Source organism: Mauremys mutica, chromosome 24, assembly GCF_020497125.1.
Source record: "Mauremys mutica isolate MM-2020 ecotype Southern chromosome 24, ASM2049712v1, whole genome shotgun sequence".
NCBI classification, from domain to species: Eukaryota; Metazoa; Chordata; order Testudines; family Geoemydidae; genus Mauremys; species Mauremys mutica.
In genome coordinates this window covers 18,386,073-18,404,085 of record NC_059095.1, presented here as the reverse complement: position 1 = coordinate 18,404,085, position 18,013 = coordinate 18,386,073, and the positions used below count along the sequence as shown (strand labels likewise).

Below are 18,013 nucleotides of genomic sequence, written 5' to 3'. Positions count from 1 at the left end.
TTTCTCACTACACTCTAGTTCTGATCTCACTGAGTGATCATTTCCAATTGTTTAACCAGACCAGCTTCCACACCACACTCACTGCTGTGTGTGTGTCCATGGCTGAACAGCAAGAATTCCTGCCCATTTCCCTTCTGGCTGGAGTATGATGAGAATATGTTTGTGGTTAATGACGTTGCTGAGGATTGTTGACCCTTTCCTGTCTTGATTAATCCTGCCTTAATTCAGACAGTCTCTTTCCCGCCATATCCCCAGCACATCAGTGATTGCGATAGCAGGGGGCAGGTTTTCTCTGGGGCACTGAGCTTTGCCAGGGGGTTGGTGGCTCCTTTCTTTCCTCACCCTGGAGTAAACTCAACTTTTTATTCCATCCCTGATGTGTCATGGAATAACAATGCAGCATGAAGAAAGAGGTGGGCACAGCGGGTCTCAGGGGGGGAGCAGAGAGGTGCAAGCGGTGGGCTGGGCTGGGCAGGGGAGGGGCAGAGAGGTGTGGGTGGTGGGCAAGGCAGGTCTCAGGGCAGGGGCAGAGAGGTGTGAGCGGTGGGCAGGGCGGGTCTCAGGGCAGGGGCAGAGAGGTGTGGGTGGTGGGCAGGGCGGGTCTCAGGGGAGGGGCAGAGAGGTGTGGGTGGTGGGCAGGGCGGGTCTCAGGGCAGGGGCAGAGAGGGGGGGGTGGTGGGCAGAGCAGGTCTCAGGGGAGGGGCAGAGAGGTGGGGGCGGTGGGCAGGGCGGGTCTCAGGGGAGGGGCAGAGAGGTGTGGGTGGTGGGCAGGGCAGGTCTCAGGGGAGGGGCAGAGAGGTGGGGGTGGTGGGCAAGGCAGGTCTCAGGGGAGGGGCAGAGAGGTGGGGGTGGTGGGCAAGGCAGGTCTCAGGGGAGGGGCAGAGAGGTGGGGGTGGTGGGCAGGGCAGGTCTCAGGGGAGGGGCAGAGAGGTGTGGGTGGTGGGCAGGGCGGGTCTCAGGGGAGGGGCAGAGAGGTGGGGGGGGTGGGCCGGGCGGGTCTAGGGGTAGGGGCAGAGAGGTGTGGGTCGTGGGCGGGGCGGGTCTCAGGGGAGGGGCAGAGAGGTGTGGGTGGTGGGCAAGGCAGGTCTCAGGGGAGGGGCAGAGAGGTGGGGGTGGTGGGCAGGGCAGGTCTCAGGGGAGGGGCAGAGAGGTGGGGGTGGTGGGCAGAGCAGGTCTCAGGGGAGGGGCAGAGAGGTGTGGGTGGTGGGCAGGGCGGGTCTCAGGGGAGGGGCAGAGAGGTGGGGGCGGTGGGCAGAGCAGGTCTCAGGGGAGGGGCAGAGAGGTGGGGGTGGTGGGCAGGGCGGGTCTCAGGGGAGGGGCAGAGAGGTGGGGGCGGTGGGCAGAGCAGGTCTCAGGGCTGGGGCAGAGAGGTGGGGGCGATGGGCAGGGCGGGTCTCAGGGGAGGGGCAGAGAGGTGGGGGCGATGGTCAGGGCAGGTCTCAGGGGAGGGGGCAGAGAGGTGGGGGCGATGGGCAGGGTGGGTCTCAGGGGAGGGGCAGAGAGGTGTGGGGGATGGGCAGGGCGGGTCTCAGGGGAGGGGCAGAGAGGTGGGGGCAATGGGCAGGGCGGGTCTCAGGGGAGGGGCAGAGAGGTGGGGGGTGGGCAGGGCGGGTCTCAGGGGAGGGGCTTAGAGGTGTGGGTGGTGGGCAGGGCAGGTCTCAGGGGAGGGGCCGAGAGGGGGGGGTGGTGGGCAGGGCAGGTCTCAGGGGAGGGGCAGAGAGGTGGGGGTGGTGGGCAGGGCGGGTCTCAGGGGAGGGGCAGAGAGGTGTGGGTGGTGGGCAGGGCAGGTCTCGGGGGAGGGGGCAGAGAGGTGGGGGTGGTGGGCAGGGCAGGTCTCAGGGGAGGGGCAGAGAGGTGGGGGTGGTGGGCAGGGCGGGTCTCAGGGCAGGGGCAGAGAGGTGGGGGTGGTGGGCAGGGCGGGTCTCAGTGGAGGGGCAGAGAGGTGGGGGCGGTGGGCAGGGCGGGTCTCAGGGGAGGGGCAGAGAGGTGTGGGTGGTGGGCAGGGCAGGTCTTAGGGGAGGGGCAGAGAGGTGTGGGTGGTGGGCAGGGCAGGTCTTAGGGGAGGGGCAGAGAGGTGGGGGTGGTGGGCAGGGCAGGTCTCAGGGGAGGGGCAGAGAGGGGGGGGTGGTGGGCAGGGCGGGTCTCAGGGCAGGGGCAGAGAGGGGTGGGCGATGGGCAGGGCGGGTCTCGGGGGAGGGGCAGAGAGGTGGGGGCGGTGGGCAAGGCAGGTCTCAGGGGAGAGGCAGAGAGGTGTGGGCGGTGGGCAGGGCGGGTCTCAGGGGAGGGGCAGAGAGGTGTGGGTGGTGGGCAGGGCAGGTCTCGGGGGAGGGGGCAGAGAGGTGTGGGTGGTGGGCAGGGCAGGTCTCAGGGGAGGGGCAGAGAGGTGTGGGTGGTGGGCAGGGCAGGTCTCAGGGGAGGGGCAGAGAGGTGTGGGTGGTGGGCAGGGCAGGTCTCAGGGGAGGGGGCAGAGAGGTGGGGGTGGTGGGCAGGGCAGGTCTCAGGGGAGGGGCAGAGAGGTGGGGGTGGTGGGCAGGGCAGGTCTCAGGGGAGGGGCAGAGAGGTGTGGGTGGTGGGCAGGGCAGGTCTCAGGGCTGGGGCAGAGAGGTGGGGGTGGTGGGCAGAGCAGGTCTCAGGGGAGGGGCAGAGAGGTGGGGGTGGTGGGCAGGGCGGGTCTCAGGGGAGGGGCAGAGAGGTGGGGGTGGTGGGCAGGGCGGGTCTCAGGGGAGGGGCAGAGAGGTGTGGGTGGTGGGCAGGGCAGGTCTCAGGGGAGGGGCAGAGAGGTGTGGGTGGTGGGCAGGGCAGGTCTCAGGGCTGGGGCAGAGGTGTGGGTGGTGGGCAGGGCGGGTCTCAGGGGAGGGGCAGAGAGGTGTGGGTGGTGGGCAGGGCAGGTCTCAGGGGAGGGGCAGAGAGGTGGGGGTGGTGGGCAGGGCAGGTCTCAGGGGAGGGGCAGAGAGGTGGGGGTGATGGGCAGGGCGGGTCTCAGGGGAGGGGCAGAGAGGTGGGGGTGGTGGGCAGGGCGGGTCTCAGGGGAGGGGCAGAGAGGTGGGGGTGGTGGGCAGGGCAGGTCTCAGGGGAGGGGCAGAGAGGTGTGGGTGGTGGGCAGGGCAGGTCTCAGGGGAGGGGCAGAGAGGTGGGGGTGGTGGGCAGGGCAGGTCTCAGGGGAGGGGCAGAGAGGTGTGGGTGGTGGGCAGGGCAGGTCTCAGGGGAGGGGCAGAGAGGTGTGGGTGGTGGGCAGACCTTGGGGTAGAGGGTGCAGAGGCACAAGCAGCAGGCAAGGAGGCCTCAGGGGAGGAGAGGAGCGAGCAAGAGGCGGATTAGCTCTTAGGGAGCTTCCAGAGCTCATGCCCAGCCTCCCCACATGCAAGAGTCATGGGCCACCTGTTCTCTGGGTCTTCGCTAACCAAGCCCCTCCCCAAGCTCTGTTGATGGGAGAAGCCCTCCTGTTGACACAGCACTATCTGCACCAGGGCTGGGTTGATAGAACTGCATTGCTTGGGGGAGTGTAAATTTTTTACACCCCTAGTAATGTAGTTACACTGACCTAATTTTATAGCATAGATCTGTCCAAAGAATCACTCACACACCTTGGGAGCAAAACTTCACCTGCTCCTCTGCTTTACAGAATCCAAACACGAACAACACTTGTCAGGCCCCTGTGGGGGTTGGCAGACAGTCAGGTGTGGGCAGACAGGATGCTTTAAATAACAGCAGGTACCATGGCTCCAGAGAATCAAGTCTCACATCTCGCTGGGAACTCAACTTCTTGTGCCCAGACAGTCTCAGCCCCCCTCAGTAGATGACCTGAGTCTGAGAAATGCAGTGTCCATCTTCTCTAAAGAAGTACTTGGAGAAATTTTCTTTGTGTGACCAGGTGGCCTAATGGATAAGGCATCTGACTTTGGCGCAGGTGTTTGAGGGCTTGAGTCCCTTCGTGGTTGTGCTTGTGCAGTTTTACTGTTGTGCTGAAAGTCCTGCTCCCTTCAGGGCTGGAACCTCTTCTTGGCGGCTCAGGCCAATGCTCTGGCTTCGGCTAGAGCCCCGGGAAGGAGTTGGGGGATGGGTGTCACAAAGGCTGGGGCATGAGCCCCAGGTGCTTCCAGTCTCGCCTTTGCCCTTCCTGACTTGCCAAAGAAAATGGGCGGCTGCCCGGGCTAGCGTGTGGAGCAGTTTCCCTCTTCCAAGTGTGCGCCTGTCCCTGTGCTGGAGGGTACTTGCTACATAGCGCCTTGGGCGCCTGGGTGTTTCTCTGCTTCTCGCCCGCTGGGGAAAAGCCTCTTGGGGTAAAATCTCCTGCCCCACTGCAAAAGTGAGCACCATGAGTGCGACCAGTCAGAGGCCCCACCATGGGGGCTGGCCCTGCTTTCCTACTGTCTTTTGATGCTGGCCACAGAGTGACAGCAGCTGCCCCACATTCTGGGTGGCTGTTGGCCTTCAGTGGGTGTTTGACACATCAGGGAGCAGGGAGCAGGCTGGCTGGGTGTCTCTGTGGCTGTCTGCTGGCCACACATAGGCATGGTTCTCCCCTCCTCTTGCCCTACCCTTGGTTGCTCTGTGGCTTTTAAGCCTTCCCTTGGAGCTGTCAGCACCAGCCACCTCTGCTCCAGGTGCCCAGAGGAGGAGAGGTGCTGGGCTCCAGCCTGGGACTCTGCCTCCCTCCTGACTATGAAGCCTGGCCCTGGCCCTGCTTTCTTCAAGCGCCAGGTGAGCAAGAGGAACAGCGCAGTGGCAACTGCCAAACTTGTGGGCATCAGGTGAAGCAGTGAGAATCCCAACCCTCAGGTGTCAGTAGCCAGTTCTAGAGCCCTGACCCACTGCAGCCTCCCACCCAGAGGCCTGACTCCAGTGGGTGTGAGTCACCCAGCAGGAGGGGAAAAGACTTAGTCTTGCACAGCTGGAGACAGGGAAGTTGAGCACTGTGAGCTCCAGCGCTTTACCACAAGGTCCCACTGAGATTTGAACTAGGGCTGTGGCTACACGCAGCGCTTCAAAGCGCTGCCGCGGCAGCGCTTTGAAGCGCTAAGTGTAGTCAAAGCACCAGCGCTGGGAGAAAGCTCTCCCAGCGCTGTCCGTACTCCACCTCCCTGTGGGGAATAACGGACAGCGCTGGGAGCCGTGCTCCCAGCGCTGGGGCATTGACCACACTGGCGCTTTGCAGCGCCGCAATTTGCAGCGCTGGAGAGGGTGTGTTTTCACACCCTGCTGCAGCGCTGCAAATTTGTAAGTGTAGCCAAGCCCTCAGATGGCAGGATTCAGAGTCCTGAGTGCTGCTCGTTACACCATGGGACCAGCTTGTGCTGCCTTCTCTGCACATCAGTGACCCTCACAGGACTGGCTTGTGTAAGGGACTGTTACCTCTTAACACAGGATTGTAAACAATAGAGTGAGGTCATTTAAACATCATTTATTTTGCAGCTTCATTTACTGTGCTAACAATGTAGCATCCTGACACTGATACTTCTGCCCATGCGACCTGTGGGTTGGATTCATTTTAGTGGGATGCAGAACATGTGGAGGATAATTTAAACTCTTAATTTCCTTAGGGTTTCCCTTCAATATATTTCTATGCTGGTGTGATTTCTGACCATTGCACGTCTATTGTATTTATTACAATAGCACAAGTAAGTCACACAAGTGATATAGTCTAGGGCAGGAGTCGGCAACCTTTCAGAAATGGGGTGCCGAGTCTTCATTTATTCACTCTAATCTAAGGTTTTGCGTGCCAGTCATACATTTTAACATTTTTAGAAGGTCTCTTTCTATAAGTCTCTAATATATAACTAAACTATTGTTGTATGTAAAGTAAATAAGGTTTTTAAAATGTTTAAGAAGCTTAATTTAAAATTAAAGTAAAATGCAGAGTCCCCCAGACTGGTCGACAGGACCTGGGCAGTGTGAGTGCCACTGAAAATCAGCTCACATGCCACCTTCGGCACGTGTGCCATAGATTGCCTTCCCCTGGTCTAGGGGCTTGGCTACATCGGAAGTTAGAGCTCATTAAAGCAGCCCCGGGTGCCCTAACTCCTGAGGTGTCCACACTCACAAGGCACATGGAGCACCTGGGCTCTGGAGCTCTCCTGGTAATCCACCTCCATGAGATGCATAAAGCTCACTGTGCCTTGGCTGAAATGCCCGGGGGTCAGGGTGGATGACGTGTTGCATCACTGCACTATGATTGGCCTCAGGAAACATGCCATAATCCCCTGAAGTCAAGTGCCCACTCTGGTCATTGTTCTGAAATCGGCTGCAGGCATGCGGATATCCCCTTTCAAAGCTCCGTTTCTGACAGCCGGCTGCTTATCTGCTCTGGGACAAAGCAACCATCAGTGTGGAATGCTGCTGCTGTTGTGAGTGTGTATGGGGGGGGGGTCTGCTGCTGTCCAAACACACAAGACAGCCTGCTGACACACTCTCAGACCCCCAAACACACCGTCGCTCCCCCCATGTACACACAACACACTCCCTGTCACACTCCACCTCCGTCCCCCATTTGAAAAGCACTTTGCAGCCACTTGCACACTGGGATAGTTACCACAGTGCACTGCTCTCTGTGGCATTGCCAGAGCTGCTAATGTGGCCACTCCAGTGCGCTTGCAGCTGTCAGTGTGAACACACGGCAGCGGTTTCCCTGCTGTGGTTTAACTCCCAGCGCTCTACATCTGCAAGTGTAGCCAAGCCCTAAATTTGCCAGACCAACCGAACTCAGTAACTGCCCTCCACCACCACATGCAGGGAGTAGGGGCACCGTGGAGCACACGCCGCACTTGCTGGCTCAGCCTGGTGCATGCTGGGGTGGCCACCTCCCGTTGGTGAGACCTGGTCCCACCATCTCCATGGAGCTCCAGTCTGCCCTGCTGCCGTCCCTGTCTGTGTTGTCTTCTCTAGCAGTTGACTGGAAGGTGAGCACTGGCCACACGCCATGTAGCCGTGTTGTCTCCAAGGGCGAAAGCAGGAGGAATGGTGCCTTCATAGCCCACCCAATATTCCATAACATAGTTAAGGAAAATATTTCTCAATGAACTCTCAGTAAAAGATTAGAAACAGCCAGTGTCTGCATCAGTCTATGAGCATTGGTATTTTCTTGAAATTTGTCAGACCAACCTAACTAACACCTAACACACATTTGAAGTTGTTCTTTTCACACTGTTGCTCATTCTCAGGGTCTGATTTGTCTCCAGACAGATCCATTCTCTTTCAGAACAGTCTTGCTTTTTCTGTCTGTTTCTCTAATTGAGGTGTCGGAGTAAACACTCCCCTTCATGCTATTCTCAGACAAACACTAGTATTAAGTGTTTGCTACTGATGGGTCTAGAAAGCATTTGTCAAGTGGAAGTTGCCGTTTCTGGGGGATTGTTCCCAAGATCCAGTACTTTGTGTTCAAATGTCTCCAAGGTTCCTTGGTGAAAATAACACCATGTTTCTTTGCAATATACAAGAAGAAAGGAATTTTTTACCCCAGATGGGACTTGAACCTACAATCTCTGGCTTAGGAAGCCATTGCCTTGTCCATTAGGCCACTGGGGCCCAAAAGAGCAGTAGAATGAGGGATAGAAATTCCCTCTCAGGATTGCACATTCCTCACATTCACTCAGAAGCCAAATAATGGCCTTACAGAAACGTCTGCATCCCCTGGCAGCGAGGCAGGTGGGCAGGTTGCTGATAGAGCTGAGCACCACCTTTCTGCCAGCCATCTTTAGAGAAGAATCCCACCCTAGAGTCACCCCTCCCTCCTTCAGCACCTCCACGGCTGTGGCTCTGAGTGGCAGTAGGATGATTAGGGGGCGAATCTGGGGCTGGAAAGGGGGTAAGGTCGGCCTGTAAGGAGTAACTAGGTGGGGCAGACCCAGGGGGAGGCTGTGGGCTGCTGGTCGGTTGTTGGGATCCGAGCTCTAGATCAAAGCTGCACAGTGACCTGACCCCAGGGTTATAAGGCCGACATAGTGACCCCCTTACTGGCCTCGGTGACCCCAAACCCTTGTTACTAAGGGCATTGAGGAGTCTCTGTCCCTTAATAACTTCTGGGAGCTCCCCAGCAGGCTGCGGTCATCAGCCGCCTCCTGCCTCACAGGTTAGACTCTTGGCGCTGTGCCAGCCACCCCCTCGCTTGCAGGCCCAGTGTAAGAAGAAGGAGGCCCGGTGCTGGCAGAAGAGGATTTTGATGAATCGACCTCTGTGTCCTGGGCACAGGACGCTTCCACTCAGTAGCACAGCTGGGGGGGAGCAGGGGGAGCAGCTAAGGGTGCCGGGTTCCTCCGGTGGGGGTGTGGAGCAGCCGTTCGTTTTCCTGTTCGCACTCCTCTGCGGGGTGAAAATCGGGGAGGGGAGGCAGAAGCCCCACTTCCCTCCCGAAACGACGCCCAGTGCGGGAAGCCAGGACAACGGGGTGAGGCAGCAAGTGGTGGCCAGACTCTCACCGCCAGGGTCTAGTCTAGCTCAGGGTCCAGCTCAACCTCCTCCCCGCGCCACTGGCCCCCAGTCCCCTTCCACCACCAGGTCAACCCGGGCACTAGGGCAGGAACGGGGTGAGGCAGCAAGTCAAGCTGAGCAAGGCAGGCAAAAGCGAGTCTTGTCTTCATGGGCCGCTCACAATGACGTCCTTTTTGTGTGCAACTGCTGCAAAAACCTCCCGGGCAGAGAAGCAACAGGCCAAAATAGTGGTATACAGCTGCCAAAGTAGCTCAGTTGGGAGAGCGTTAGACTGAAAATCTAAAGGTCCCTGGTTCAATCCCAGGCTTTGGCAGGCCCTTTGATCCTTCCTTGGGCAGGGGTGGCTTGTTCTCTGGGAGGGCAGCAGCACCTTTATCTGAGGCAAGTACCTGATTTTGAGCTCCCCAGCAGGATAACAGAGAGCATGGGCTTCTCCCCCTACTTGGCCCACCTGACCTATAACAATGAGAGATGGGAGCTGTCTTTCCCACATGACTTATTTGTCCACCCAAAATGGCAGGAACAGAGTGAGGCAGGACGGCCCTTGGAGATGGTGCCAGAGGGGGCAGGGACTTGGGAGGAAAGCTCCTCTGCAAGGCTGAGTGACGACAGTGCTGGAGAAGGGGCATCTGGCATGTGGAATGTGGCAGGGATTCAGAGGCCCAAGAGGAGGCACTTGATGTTAAGGTGTGAAAGGAAAGATCTATGGTGGGAACTGGCTCCCTTCCTCTGGACCACTTGGTGTTGGGGGGGATTTTAATTGTGTCAGCCGGCCTGAGAACCACTGGTCCCGTTTTCTCGACCGTGAGAGGAAACGTTTTTACAATGAGCACTATCTGGCGCAAGTCTCGTAGCGAGGTCGGCTTAGAGGACGTGTTTCTCCGTAATGGTACCAGTGGGGGGTGGGCGGTAGCCTCCTATTCCTCTGACCCGAGCTCACAGCAGCCACAGAGGGGGTACACCTTCCTGCAGGGACAGGCCAGGAGTCGCACTGACCAGATTTACGTGAAGGAGAGCACGTCGACATGGCTGATCTATGGGGTACTAGGTGAGTGGCAGAGGCTTCAGGTGCTGAGAGTTTGCCTGACCCCTCAGGGACACAGTGTGAGGGGGTGTCCCAGGGATCTCTAGGAAAGGAGCAGAACAGGATTTCCTTGGGGTGGGGAGAGAATTGAGAGTGTCTCAGGGGGTTGTACAGAGGTGTTGCCCGGGTGAGGGACTGGCTAAAACACAGGCCTCGTTGTGAGCAGGATTCAAACCTGTGCAGGGGAACCCTATTGGATTTCAACTCCAACACCGTAACCACTCGGCCATCACAGCTGTGCACACAAAATTGCCCCAATGCCAGAGAAACTGGTAAAGAATCGCAATTCCCAGGCGTGAATTCATCTGAACTACAGAATTCCCACCACAAACCTGGCTCCCAAAGCACAGGCGGGATATGGGTTTGTTCTCTTTGCTTAGCCATGTGCAGTCGCACAGAGAGCGCGTTTAAAAGTCTCCCCTCCCACAGAGCGGGAATGGGAAATGATTCTCAACTTGAAGCCTGATGTGAGTGAGGATGTCTGGACCAAGGGGCCAGGGACTGACCTTTGCTAGAGAAACCACTGTCAAGTTTGAGCCAATTAGGACAAGTCAGCAAATAAGAACAACCTCAGGTCTCAGTAACTGCTGCTGGTAGCAAAGTCCTACAGGGAGCAGTTTCTGGCACTACACCTGCCCAGCTCTGCTCCCTGGCTCTTCTCGGGCTCCTGCTCTCTCCTTAGCTCTGCCCCACTCTGGCCCAGGCAGTTCCAGCTCCCATGGAGGCTGGGACCCCCTGGCCTGGTGACTCCCTCATTACACTGCCTGGCCTGTCAGTGCGGCTAACTTGGAGCTTTGGCCTCTCCCCCTTGCCCCTGGGGACTGTCAGTCTCAGGGTCCTGATTTCCCATTGGCCCTTCCCCCTTCTACTGGGACTGGGAACTAGCCAATCAAAACCCCCACTAAGTTTTAGTAAGGGGCCAACAGTCCCTTACATGAGCAGGCCCCATGAGGGTCACTGATGGCCAGAGAAGGCAGCATGAGCTGGTCCCATGGTGTAATGGGCAGCACTCAGGACTCTGAATCCTGCAATCTGAGTTCAAATCTCAGTAGGACCTTGTGGTAAAGCCCTGGAGCTCATGCTGCTCCACTTCCCTGTCTCGAGCTCTGCAAGAGCAGTTTTTTCCCCTCCTGCTGGATGGGTCAGGGCTCTAGAACTGACATCTGAGGGTTGGGATTCTCACGGCTTCACCTGGTGCCCACAAGTCTGGCACTTGCCACTGTGCTTGAAGGAAGCAGGGCTGGGCAGGCGGAAGCCCGGCACCTAGAGCAGAGGCGGCTGGTGCTGACAGCTCCAAGGGAAGGCTTAAAAGCAGCGGAGGTCAGGGCAAGAGGAGGAGAGGACCATGCCTATGTGTGGCCAGCAGACAGCCACAGGGCCAGCCTGCTCCCTGCTGTGCTGAACCCCACTGAAGGCCACCCACAGGCCAGCATGCAGGGCGGCTGATGATGCTCTGTGGCCAACATCAGAAGAAGGTAGGAAAGCAGGGCCAGCCCTGGTGGGGCCTCTTACCGTTCCCACTCCAGGTGCTCACTTTGGAAGTGGAGCCGCCCATTTTCTTTGGCAAGTCAGGAAGGGCAAAGGCGAGACTGGAAGCACCTGGGACTCAGGTCCCAGACTTTGTGACGCCCACCACCCAACTCCTTCCCGGGGCTCTAGCTGAAGCCAGAGCATTGGCCTGAGTGACCAAGAAGAGGTTCCAGCCCTGAAGGGAGCAGGACTTTCAGGACAAAGTGAGCACAACCACGAGGGGACTCAAATCCTGAATCATCCGATCCACAGGGAGATGCCTTATCCTTTAGGCCACATGATGAGGGGGTCTAAACACTTCTTTGGAAAAGCCGGACACTGTGTTTCTCAGCTCATCTGCTGAGGGGGCCGAGACGCTCTGGGCACAAGAAGTTAAGTTCCCAGCGACACGTGAGACTTAATTGTATGGGGGCAGGTGCAGGGCTTTGGCAGGGAGGCTCGGGCATGGGGGATTGAGGTGCAGCGGATGGACCGGCTGTCTAGGTACAGAGATTTAGTCTCCCTGAGGAGGAATCCTGCTGACAGGCAGTGGCTGTGCAGAAAAAGAGGAGGGGTTCCTGGGACTTTTTTTGCCTCTCTTTTGCCTGCCTGCTCACTCTTGTCTGCACACTGGGATAATCACTCTTGTGGTGAATGGTGAAGATATTTCCTAGCAAGCCCAGGTAGCTCAGTGGGTAGAGCATCAGGCTCTTAATCTGAGGGTCCAGAGTTCAAGCCCCTGTCTGGATGCTCAGCTTTTAAGTTGCCTTGTGTGCCAGGAGCCAAGTTCTGTTCACAGCCACACAGGGATTCCCAGAAGCTGTGGCCATTTCCTGGAATGGTTCCTTTCCTTAGCAATCAGGAGAGAGGCTACATCTGCAGGTGCAGATAGCGCAGTCTCTGGCTGCCAGGAAGTGCTGTGGGGCCAGGTGCTGAGAAAGCCCAGAGGGGGAGCAGCAGAGATGGGGGGAAGGGAGAGAGAGAAGCAATGACAACAGAGGGCAAGTGTAAAGGGGGCATCTGGTCTGGCAATTGTGGCAAACTTCCCTGGTTTATACACGACCCTGGTGGAATTGACTGTAGAAAGGATCTGAGTCCCCACCCCCTTACCCAGAGGCTGCCTGACCTCGAGGATTGTTAGGATACAGAGATTCGGGCCTGTCTGCAAAGGCCTGTACTTTAAGAATTTAGGTGTATTTTTATCACTTAGTTATAAAGATATAAAAGAAAGAATAAAAAATCACTGTCTGTCTGTGTAATGGCCTTCTCTCACTGTGACAGTCTGAGGCCTGGTTCTTCGGCTAAGCAGCAAAGGCAGCCATAAGCTGGGAAGTGTATGGTCACATCCTCACATTCCCAACTAGTCACATTGAAATAAGGTGCTATTGGGCTGTTAGGAATACAATCCTGCCCTGATATTCCTGTCACCTCCAGAGAAAGGGAAACTTAGTTTGGCAGCATCCTGTCTGGCAAGAACTCACTTATCAATAGACACAGCTGGAAAACCCTTATGTCTGTATAGATGTAGTTGTGAAATCCTCCCTTATGTATTGTTTTGTATGTTTATTTGCATGGTCTCTGTCTGGTTCTGTGATTGTTTCTGTCTGCTGTATAATTCATTTTGTTGGGTGTAAACCAATGAAGGTGGTGGAATATAATTGGTTAAATAACCATGTTACAATATGTTAGGATTGGTTAGTTACATTTCAGTAAAATGATTGGTTAAGGAATAGCTAAGCAGAGCTCAGGTTTTACTATATAGTCTGCAGTTAGTCAGGAAGGTGGGGGGAGGGGGGAAATGGGACTAGGGACTGGGGATGGGGGAATTGGGATCATGTTTTGCTACAGGGGGAAATGGGAACAGGGGATGGGAACAGAAACAGGGACACAGACAAGGCTCTGTGGTGTCAGAGCTGAGAAGGGGGACACTAAGGAAGGAAACTGGAATCATGCTTGCTGGACGTTCACCCCAATAAACATTGAATTGTTTGCGCCTTTGGACTTCGGGTATTGCTGCTCTCTGGTCATGCGAGAAGGACCAGGGAAGTGAGAGGGTGAAGGAATAAGCCCTCTAACACTGTCATTTGTTGCTCTAGGCTCCATTCACATCCCACTCCTGACACAATCACTGTTTTCTATCTGACGAAATAGCCTAATTTCAACCTCTCCTGTAACATTACACCACCAACTATTTAGCATTTGTAGGAGAGAAGTTGGAGGGAATTCAAACATCTTCAAATGGCAAAACTTTTCCCCCGGCCTGGTCAGTGAATCCTATGGTGAGAAATTTTCTGTGCATTTCAGTTTCTTGTATTGTTGGATGGGGCCTGAGGTGCTGAAAAGGAAATGTCCATGGAAAACTTGGACATCACTGTTGTCCAAAAAAAGGCAGGTGTTAGACACAATCACTTCTCGTATTCCTGTGGAATCCGAGTCTAGCTGAAGAATTTCTGTCTGTCCTACAGAGAATCATTCCATTGTAAATACAAATGAAATGAGATCTTCAGGTCGAGTCAGCGCCTTTTAAAAATATTTACTGAGAAAAAAGCCATTCTTTGCCTTGTTGATAAGGACAAGAAGCCCTCTTTTCCTTTCCATTTCAAATGCAAAACGAATGGAGATTTTCATTGAAAAACTTCTGGTTTTTAGGGGGAATTGAACCCAGGCAATGGCTGTTTAAAACACAGGAACCTACTGCTTAACGCACCAGGGAGGGCTGTTTTTTCCTGACAGCCAGTGTTGTTTTTCTCAGCCTCCTAAGTCACCAATGTCAGACTCTGAGTGTAGTTAAGCTCTGGAATCGGCTCCCAAGGGCGTCTGTGGTGTCTCTGTCCTCGGAGGCTTTTAAGAACAAGTTGAACAAACCTCTGTCGAGGATACTCTGCATATACTTGGTCCCATAGACAACCTGCTCTGGCTCTATCTGCTACCTTCATCGTGTTTGGATGTAAAGGTGGGAAATGATGGGGAAATTGGCCCCTCTTTCAAGTTTAAATGTTGTAACTTCTACATCTAGACCAGGGTGGCCAACCTGAGCCAACGTAACTGCCAAACATGCACCTTTGTATGCAACTGCTGAGTCAGTTGTGAACCTTGCTACCATTATCATTATCCCTTTGAAATAATGACGGTGATGGACACTTGGCTGTATATCCCAGAGTGCCCTGGACGTCTACAGGCTGCATTAGCCAATCCAACCATTTGGCACTTACAGATGGGCACCTCTGTATTGTGCCTGAGTCTTGTACAGCTATGAATGGCTGGTAGATGCCGATATTTTCCCATCTTTTTAACCAGCACTAATACCCAGCCAGGCCAGGGTTGGGAAGAGAGAGAGGGCAGCAGGTTTCCCCTATTGTGGCCGTCTGGCTTTTTCTTGACTAGCTTCACCTCTGCACCAACTTGTACTTTTCCTATGTGAGCCTGGCTAGCTCAGTTGCCAGAGCATCAGGCTCTTAATCTGAGGGTCCAGGGTTCAAGTCCCTGGTCAGGTGAAAAACTTCTCACTGTGACTATAAAAATCTGTCTTTTCTGGAGTCTTGTTCAGTGTTACTCTTTCTCTATAGGATTTTGCCTTTCCTAAGAAGGGCCTTTCTGTGGGGGGGATTGAAGGAGAAACTCCTTGACATCCCCTCTGTCCTTGCAGGCTGGAGGAATAAAGTCCTCTGGGCATAGAGCATGTTCTTCCCCTGCAGACACAAACACACACAGAATATTCATAAGGAATTAGAATTAGAATCCACCACTTTCCTTGGCAGCTTGTTCCTGTCGTGAATCATCCTCGTTGTTGAATATTTGTGCCTTAGTAGTAATATGAATTTGTCTCTTTTCACCTTCCAGCCACTGGGTCTTGTTATGCCTTTCTCTGCTCAATTAAAGAGCCCTTTCATACCCAATCTTTTCTCTCCATTAAGGCCCTTCAACACTTCAATGAAGTCACCTTTCAATCTTCTTTTGATAAGCTAAACAGGTTGAGCTCGTTCAATAGCAAAGAGCCACCAAATGTTCTGAGGGCTGGAGAAAAATGTCTTCTAGGGAAAGTGGTGGATTCTCCATCTCTTGATATCATTTAATGAAGACTAGACGCCTTTCTGGAATGTGTTTGCCCCAAAAGTAGCTCTGGTGTCATACAGGAGGCCTGTGATATGCAGGGGGTCAAATAAGATGCTCTAGTGGTCTCTTCTGGCCATAAAGGCGACTAATTTCTGAAAAACTGAGTGTAGCATTGGGAGCAGCGTCTGATGTTTTCCTGTCTAGCCGGCTTGCTGCCTAGAACGAACGCTCCTCGAGTGGGGTGATCCACAGGGAGTAGCTCAAACCTCCAAAGTGCCTGGCCAGGGGCAGGACATTAGCACAGCAAGGGAGGGGTGTGGCAGTGACATCACAAAGGCCTTTTGCAGGACCTCAGACTATTGGTCAAAGGTGGTGGGGAGGTGGTGACCTCACAGAGAGATGCTGACATCAGCCAGGCAGGACAGGGGCGAGGGGCCAGGGAAACCTCAGAGACCCCTGTGGCTTTGCTTCAGCAAGTCTCCTTCTCCGGGTCTCTCTTTGAGGACTGAGAGAGTATTCGGGTTCAGGTACGTGAGCGCCAGGAGGAACCTCTTTCGAGTTTTCTCCTTCCCTTTTCCTGATTTTACTAGAAAACAGGAGTCCCTGTTTAGAAGGTAAGAGCCTCCTGGAGGGAAGGGGTGTCATGGGGGTGTCACAGTTCGGATGCCGGTGCCCCCCCCCCCCCCGTAAGGAAGTTCCCGCCACCCTGCTCTGTGTTCACAATGTGGGAGAGAGCAGCATCCACGGCAGTGATTTGCTCCTGGCTGCCGGAGCAGAGCAGCAGGCTCAGCTGTCAGAACTTCCCAGTGGGGGGGTGGCCCATGGCTCTGTAGCAGGAATGCAGGGCAGGCGAGTTCACGGCGGGCATTGTGGGATACTGGTGTTAGCCAAAAGGGCTCGTTTCCCCCCGGAGCTTACCTAATTACACCAAGGAGGCACGGAAGAACAGGAAGACGAGTACCACACCCTTTATTGATCGGTCAGCTGAGCGGGTGTCCTCGTCTCGGCTAGTGCCAGAGAAAGAGACACACCTGACATGGCCAGATGGGCTTACCTTTATACCCCGAAATAAACAACTTTGTTGACGTCTTATTTACGTTATTTGGCTAACCTTATGGACCCTGTAAATGTATCTATAGGGAATATTGGAGTACATAGAATACATATATCAATCAAAAAGGAACAAGATATGCATAACTGTCACGGATACATCCATCATGATAAGGGTGCAGCTGTGCGGATACATTTATCATTGTAAGGAAGACATAAGATATCTCCTTTGACCTACTATACTAACATACTAACTACTTTTGGCTTCACGCATGAGAAGGTGACCCATTAGGCGAACTACTTTTGGCCATAAGCATGAGAAGACAGCTGCACATATGTTACGCCAAGCGTGGGCCTGACTGATAAGCATGAACTAGGACAAACCAAGCATAAACTGATAATAGCTGACACAGGCTTTTTCTCTCTACTTGCATTTTAAGGCCTTGATTCTACTTATGCTAAGGGCCTAGTCTTGCTCACAGGCTTGTATTTGGCTTATTTTTCTAACAGCTTTCCCCCCTTAAAGCATTTTAAGAGCTTAAACTACCCCACTCCTCCGTTTCCTTTGGTCGATCCTCAGGCCGGTACAAAGTCATTATTTGTTGATACGTAACATGAGTAGCCAGCCGTCGGACTATGGCAACCAAGCAGGGGGTGAAGCAAGCGAAGGTTACAAGGGTAATTATAATAAGCAAAAAGCCCTTACAGAGACATCCCATTTGTGGTAACCAAGATGTGAACCAGTCTGTATCCCACCCACCCCAGGTTTGAACTGGGACGTGTGCGAGTTTTCTCATTTCTTTAGTCAACTGTTTAACCGTTTGCCCATTGTCGTCTATTTGCAGGCAGCAGTTAGATTCATTAAGCTTAGCACAGAGGCCGCCTTCCTCCGCCAGTAAATAATCAAGGGCTATATGATGTTGGAGGATAGCATTTCGCATTTGGGTTGACTGATCTGCCAGCAGATCTAATGCTGCAGCCGTCTGGTTGGTTAATATTTCCAAGATAGCTTGCAGCCTAATAATGCGGTTCAGATTGTAAATTGGTTCTCTGGCCCCCGTTACGAGTTCGGTAGGATTCCAGGTGGCAGGCCCGTAATGTTTGATGATCCGCTCTGGGGGCCACTCCTGAGCTCCCCAGGCTTGGGAACTCCCGGCAGTTAGAGTGGAGTCCACAAACCGCTTTTCCCTAACGAGATCATCATACACTCTAATGCCTAATGTGTTTCCCTGGTGCTGAGGCAGGAGAAAGAATAAGGGCCGAATATATTCCACATAACATATTCCCGACCAATTTGGCGGCAATCTGCGATAGGCATAAGAGCCACAGATTCAATAATGGCCCTTCAGGGCCCAAGTCCCCTTGGCAAAAGGGCCATCCCAGGTATCGGGGTTCAAGGGTCGTTTATAGTATATGTGGTTGCCCGTTTCTAGGGGTCCTCCGAATGGCCCACCCATCACGGAGGACGGTACCCCATCAGGAGCACAATATTTACATTTTCATGCTCCAGCTCCTGCTTTTTACGCACACTTACAACCTGATTTGGGTTTGTTGGTGTTAGACCAAAAGTGTTTGAAGTGAGTTACCCGAGTTTTATTAGAGTGCTGCCATGCCCATTGATACCACCGTATTACATGCTTTTTACTAGTGGTATTATCGCGTTGACAGGCTAGAAAGAGGGAATCAAAGAACCCATCTAATCCCACTGCCTTACAACCATCACCGGTATGGTGTTGATAGGAACATCTTACCCAGCTATTATTGGTTAATTTTACATGGGTATGGTTCCATCGCCCTCGATATTTAGAGCAATCATAGGTGTGACAGCCAGGATGATGGTAGCAATCATATCCCCGGGATAGGGTCCAACTACATTTACTTTCTCCTAGGTAC

At 54.3% G+C, this 18,013-nt stretch overlaps 5 non-coding genes across 5 annotated transcripts; 3 read left to right on the top strand and 2 right to left on the bottom strand.

Annotated features, from left to right (window-relative positions):
• Positions 1-7,448: 7,448 nt before the first annotated feature.
• On the bottom strand, positions 7,449-7,521 carry TRNAR-CCU. The gene has a single exon. It is a non-coding gene; the product is annotated as a tRNA-Arg (tRNA).
• Positions 7,522-8,664: 1,143 nt separating this feature from the next.
• TRNAF-GAA lies at positions 8,665-8,737 on the top strand. Its single transcript has one exon. It is a non-coding gene; the product is annotated as a tRNA-Phe (tRNA).
• A 925-nt stretch (positions 8,738-9,662) lies between these two features.
• On the bottom strand, positions 9,663-9,744 carry TRNAS-UGA. Its single transcript has one exon. It is a non-coding gene; the product is annotated as a tRNA-Ser (tRNA).
• A 1,950-nt stretch (positions 9,745-11,694) lies between these two features.
• TRNAK-CUU lies at positions 11,695-11,767 on the top strand. Its single transcript has one exon. It is a non-coding gene; the product is annotated as a tRNA-Lys (tRNA).
• Positions 11,768-14,438: 2,671 nt separating this feature from the next.
• On the top strand, positions 14,439-14,511 carry TRNAK-CUU. Its single transcript has one exon. It is a non-coding gene; the product is annotated as a tRNA-Lys (tRNA).
• Positions 14,512-18,013: the final 3,502 nt, after the last annotated feature.